This window comes from Brienomyrus brachyistius, chromosome 5, assembly GCF_023856365.1.
Source record: "Brienomyrus brachyistius isolate T26 chromosome 5, BBRACH_0.4, whole genome shotgun sequence".
Taxonomy (NCBI): domain Eukaryota; kingdom Metazoa; phylum Chordata; class Actinopteri; order Osteoglossiformes; family Mormyridae; genus Brienomyrus; species Brienomyrus brachyistius.
Genome location: NC_064537.1, coordinates 39,242,615 through 39,249,400, shown reverse-complemented (window position 1 = coordinate 39,249,400; position 6,786 = coordinate 39,242,615).

Here is a 6,786-nt window from a genome sequence, read left to right as displayed (position 1 = left end):
GCAGTGATACGACATTGTTGTGTTTTTGGTTTCCCCAGGACGTGATTTTATTGCTGATTTGTTTGTTCTTGTACTACCATTTTGCCATTTTTTTCTGTTATACAGTGCTGTGTGACTTTTTTTGTTTGCTATTTCACTGTGTCTTAAGAACTGAAAAATACATGTGAATATCTTCCAATGAACTTCACATAATGTAATGTTGAAACTGTTGTCTTTGAATAACTGTTGAATAAGTACCAGTTTGCTAAAGAACAATGATATATTTCAATCCAATAGTTCATCCAGCAGGTTTCTCCGGGTACTAAGGTTCTACATATTCTTGTTTATCCAAAACAACAACAATATTTCTGTGCACATATGTTATAATGCATGATAACTGTAGAACAACAAGTTTTGTTTCTGGATTTCTGTGTTTGTTGCAAGCAGTGCCTGTGCATACTGTACTAAAATAATGTGACCAGTGCACCATCCTATCACTTATGCATGTGCACACCGTTTTGTAAAATAAAGCTGCAGCCAGAACTTAAAAAAACCAGCTTGCAGCGCTAGGGTGTGGCAGGGTAGTGCATCTACCCAAACTTGTTTTCACTCAAATGACTGTTCCACTGACAAGTTACACTTTTAGGGTGCTGAATTGCACATTAATTCACACATGCCTAGCATATTTCTCACTTTAAAAATGTTTTCACTCCTTCATGCTGTCAGAACAACATACATGTTTGAATCAGCAAATCTTAAAATGATCTTGACAATGAATCCTCTTGGTCATGCCATGTAATCATCAGTATATTGCAAATGCTCTCAGCTAGCTAGTGATTTGTGCTTTTTATGTGTTTGGATGCAAGTGCCTCTGCATCTCATTGATAGCTTTTGGTGGCATGAAGACAGATTCAGGGCACAGACATCTGAGACATTGTGGTTGCTGCTTTGCTTCTGCATATTGGTCAAATTAACCATATTTCAAAATATGCTGCTCTTAAACCGAAAGAAGAAAAACAATTTTCTGGCAGACTTTACTTAACACCTGACATTTATGCCTTTAGAAAAGTTGCAGACCTTGAAGGATTTCAAGTTAAATTATTACAATAATACACTTGCTCCACAAATAAATAAATAAATAAATTCACCCATCCATCCATCCATCCATTTTCTGAAACCACTTGCCCTATTCAGGGTCCTGGAAGCTATGGGCGGAAGGCAGGGAAAAACCCAGGATGGGGCACCAACCCATTGCAGGCTTCTTGTTCCACAAATATCAGTTCAATTTTTATATATTTTATACAGATCAATATGTTTTAAAGCTGAGGCAGCAAAAGACTAAGGTCAACAAATAAAGAAAAACGAAAACACCACTACAGTGCTGAGTGAATTCTGCTAATCAAAGTTATAAGCAGTCACTCTCCATATCCAAAAAATCACAATAGACTGCTCTAGTCAAATACTGTAGTTTTGCTTGTCGTACAACCAAAAAAAAAAGAAATGCAGAAAAACCATACTGAGCAAGTAGTGTTTGTAAATGTAACGTCCCGTTATTCATCCCTCCATAAAGGATGCCAGTGCATTATAAGGTATCCACACATAATATACATGATCCTTATAGGCAACAGTTCACCTGAACAGCATCCCTCTGGACTATACAATGAAAGTACATCACCAGAGGAAACCTGAGAATGCAGGGAGAGCAAACAAGCAGAACGCGGTGCTGATTGAGTTTCTTAATATGTCCCCCCCCCCCCCCCCACCCTGATCCACAGTTACACCACTAAACAGAATGGGAGGGGAGACTCTGATGAGGGATCTCCATCTGTATTTACAGTGAAAACAATTTTTACAAAAGAAATTATCTGGGGAGGTATGTGCTTGATACAGCAATAGCAGTGAGGAGGTTAACTGTACAGTGCACTGTGACAGTGCTGTGCTTATCATCAGAGACAAAGTGAAATTCACGATTACATGCAAAATGCAAAATAATTAATTAATGAATGAATCAATTGATCCAATTTCTAATAAGTGTTATGTGGCCTACTCATTGGCTTCTAGTGAGCTACCAGTAGCTCAGGGTCAGCATGTTGTGAGATAAAGATGTGGTTTAGAGTTTTCAGCTCTTTTCATAGCTTCATGCTGCCCTCCTGCAAAAAGCCATTATGCCCAGCAGTGCTGACATCACTTTTGACTTTCTTCAGCTGAGGTTTAGTTTGACAAATAGAGCAAAAGTTTTTAGCTTAAGAATGCTGTCATTAGATGCAGGCCTCTCCCTTATAAACATGCCACGTTTCTCAGAATTGTAGACGCCAACCTTACAGTACACTCACATGACTCAGTAACTATTATTAGTTTGTTTTTTTTGTAGTGGTGCAAACAGAAAAAAGTACACAGTACACAAATAGAAAATCCTGGAAAACAGAATATTGGAATATCAGGGAAATAAATGCATGTCTATAGTAATAACAACAGCAACAACAGCAATAATAAATAATAATAATAAATAATAATAATTGCATATGGTATATGCAATTAAAAAATCTGATTCACCAGAAGATGCATTTGTAAATGTTTCCCTGACAGAGGATTGCAGACAGGTAGCTACTGGGGCATTCTGCTGAGGAGCATGGTGAGGACCAGGGGGACGGAAAACCACAGAATGAAAATAGCTCCACTGGTTGTGCTTTCAACTGCATTCGAAAACCATTTTTGTGTGTGAGTTAAATTAAAACAGCATAACCGGATTCTCAAGTTCTTGCACAGGATACATACAAATTTTTATGGTATCTACAATATTGTGCAAAATTCCTAGGAGCCAAAGAAAATGATGTTTAAATGATCTTTATGTTGGTGTAATGATCTCTATGTTGCTATTATGCCTGTCAAAGTGTGTTAGCTTAGCCATTTCAAAACTAACTAGCTAAAATCACCCCATGACTTACAGCAACCATACAATACTCATGTATTTTTTTACTCAACCACTAGCACATCTAATGTAGCTAATGAATATCCCATTGACTGTTTTAACGAATTAAGTTAATTATTTATGTGAGCTGCATGCATGGAATGGCTGAGGTGCCCCTGAGGAGAAGTATGAGAACTGAAGTGGTGTTCATCTAGCCATCCAACTAGATATCAATAACTTTTTGGGGAACAGAAGAAGTTTTTACTAGTTTTTATTGTTATTCTTAATTTTCATATGTTCTAGTGTTAAATTGTATTTTTGTTCTGAGGAAATGTGCACTTACTACCCAAATAATCAGCTTTAAACATTTCTTTTGACTGCCTAAGACTTTTGCACAGTAATGTATGTCAGACCCATGCCTTTATCTCATACTTGTGATTCTCAACAATAATGGCAGGTCCTGGTCATGCACGGGTCAAAGGAACAGGTTTGAAATCTTCCATTCAAATGTGCATCTTCCACCGAAAAACTGTGCTACAATGCATAGTGCTTGCACTCGATCTGTGGCATGCAAGCGGCAGCCAAGGAGGCAAATGGAGCAATCGCAGCTTGCCCGAACAAAGCTGAGAACATCCCCCACAGTCAAGTGGTCAGCCTGTAAGAAGAGATTTAGAGAGATGCAGAGATGCGCATCCTTCAGAACTGTTCCTGCGCTGAGGAGTTACATTGTATAATACATAACTTAGACCTGGAACATCTACACAGTGACTTTTGTAGTGACACAGAACAATTTTTTTCAAAGAAGAAGATTAAGAAAGAAAGCAGGAACTAGGCTTAAGATTGTGGCTTTGTGTCTGTTTCTCACATATTATGCACAAACGATATATACAATAATACAATAAATGGAAGCTTATCAGAGATTGAAATAATCAAAATATTTTCATATGTGCAATACACACGTACAAAAGTTCTTTTGGTGGGAAGCCTTGGGTTTTGTTTGAGCATTTCCAATGTGAATTAGGATTAATAACCTGGCGTTTATTATATTTTTCTTCTCTCACTCTTTTTTTTGCAGAATCTGGCCTAAGAGGGACAGCAGACTCCACTTATTCACCTCACATTTGCGGTGCCCTATGGTGTCTGTCAAGTACGGTCAAGTAGAGGAGAAAACCCTCAAAGGTTCCAAAATCAACTGATAGCCCACTCCTCCTGGACATTTTATCTATTTGGCTTCAACATGAGCCCCAAACATTAGACAATACGTAGGTGATGTGCAGTTGATGGTGACTTTCTACGAATGCCATGTCTATAAGAATTATTTACCACATCCATAACACATTATAATTCCTTTATATAGCATTATAAATATGGCTATAAATATTTATAAAAAGGCACAACAATTATAGCCATGATCATTATGCATTATGACTGCCTTATGAAGTGCTCATCTATAATCTACTATAGATACCTTTGTAATGCAGTACAAAGCATCTTTAATTCTTATACCAACTATTATAATGCATTATATGCATTATATATGTCATCGATAGTGCATTATAGGTGACTGCTTCATTTGAGCTTATGATATATTACAACCAACACTATAATGTATGACTATTGAAGATGTTATAATGCTTTATTATAGTGCATCATGAAGGTATATGTAGTGTATTATAGATGACAACTTTAAGTAAAATGTCACCAAGTTCCATTCTGTAAGGTTTCTACCATATACAGTAGTTTGTGTCCACATTCCACTATAAGTGAATACTAACACTGCAATTCTTGAACTAATTCAGCATAAACATTTTGCCAGGCTTCCGCCATCATGATCATGGTCTGATCTGATGATCATATCTGTATGCATTAATGATTTTTCATATTGTAATCTTTTTATTATTAATCTTTTGTTTGTTGTGTGCTGGTATGTGCCCCTCTTTGTGTGAGAAGTAGTGCATGCATGCTGTGCATGTGCCTATATGGGCACATGTCACTATCTTGACGAGCACCTTAAATGACAGTGAAATAGTGCTCCGTTGACTTTAGACCAGATTTTTGTTGTTCAAAACTGCTGTCATTTTCTGCTGCCTCAAAATAGCAATGTGCCAACAATGTACCTGACTCAGCCTCATTGTAAGACTAAAACACCCACTGGAGCTTAGATAGGCGCAAGCACTTAAATGACCAGGCGGCTGGAAATAACAACTATGTCAATCTCTAGCTAGCAAAGACTGTTGCATCACGCCTGGTGCCACTTTGCGTCAGATGCTAAACAGGGCCCTACGTGTCATACAGAGTAGTATTAGGCTGGTATAAGCATTCCAGGAACAGATGGATCTCAAGGCAAATTGTGACGGTAGAGATGGAATCTAATCATGCTTGAGACATGTCTGGAGTGAGACTTCGCCCCTTTTGTGGGATCTCCGAGCGATGTTGGTTGGCTGACCAAAGAAGGCCAGATGGGATGCAGGTCTTAAGGAACCTCTTGATGGAAATTGATGCTTATTCATTAATGGCTCTGAAATCCAGCATCAAGGTCTTGGCCTTGATGCAAGCGCCTATAGAGAGGCAATGAAGAGAGACAAGACGGGTGTGACATTTAGGCTGATTGAATATAAGATGTGCTGCTGTATTGTGAATTATTTGTGGTGGTTTCAACAGCACAAGCTGGCAAACCTGATAGTAGAGTGTTTCAATAGTATATTTGCATGTGCCTGAGCTTCATATTCAGTTAAATAAAGCCTGATCTTCCTAATGTTATATAGGGTGAATCTGCAAGACTGGGAGGGCACTGCTGTGTGCTCAACAAAGCATAGCTGGTCATCTATTATTACCTATAGGTTCCTAGTGGATGTTGATGGAGACAGCGTTAATGATCCGAGCTGAACAGTGATATAATAGTAGATGAATGGCTGGTAAGGAATGCAAGAAGCTAGACTTTCGACAGATTTAACTGAAGGTAATGATCCTTCATCCAGGCTGTTATATCAGAAAGGCATGCGGAGATCTAAGCTTAACCAGTGGTGTCATCAGGGGAGAAATTCAGGTATAGCAGGATGTCATTGGTATAGCAGTGGTAGGACAAGCCACGAGTGCATGATTGGATCTAGAGAGGTAATGCAAAGAGTGAAGAGGATGGCATTAAGGACAGATCCTTGGGGGACACCGTAGTTGCCTAATGTGACTTGCATACCTCTGCACCTCAAGACACTTTCTATGGAGAATATATGATCGGCCTGATAGGTACAAGTCATAGGTACAAGTGAAACCAGCTCAGTACAGTCCCTGTATGAAAGGATTTGGTGATTTGCTGTACCTTAGGTTGCAGAGCGGTTTAGCAGGATCAGGGCAGATAGCTGGGATGCAGCTCTTGCAGCTCACAGAGCATGAACAACACCCAGGAGGGCAGCCTCTGTCAAGTGTCCAGGTTTGAAGCCAGACTGGATAGGATCCAGGGGATTGTGCTGTTTCAGGAATTGAGAGACTTCACTGATGACAACATGTTCAAAAGTTTTAGACATGAATGAGAAGATGGAGACTGGTCAGTTATTCTCAATCTATGATGAGTTAAGAATAGGATTTTTAAGCAGCGTGGTTACACAAGCCTGCTTAAATGTGGTCAGAAAGGTGCTGGTTGTGAATTTTGTGTTGATGAAGTGAATGAGTGCAGGGCTGAGTATAGGAGATGGCTTAGAAGAGATGGGAGAGGGGGGATAAGGTCCAGGGCACTGGTCTTGGGTCCGTGGGCCAAAAGCTTAGATACATCCAAGCTGGTGAGGGGAGTGAATGAGGGGAAAGATGAACTGGTTGCCCACGGCTACTAAATTCTCATGGAAGAAAGAAGCAAAGTCAGTAGCAGCCAGGATGGTGGGTGGAGGGGGAGAAGGAGGGTAGGCAGT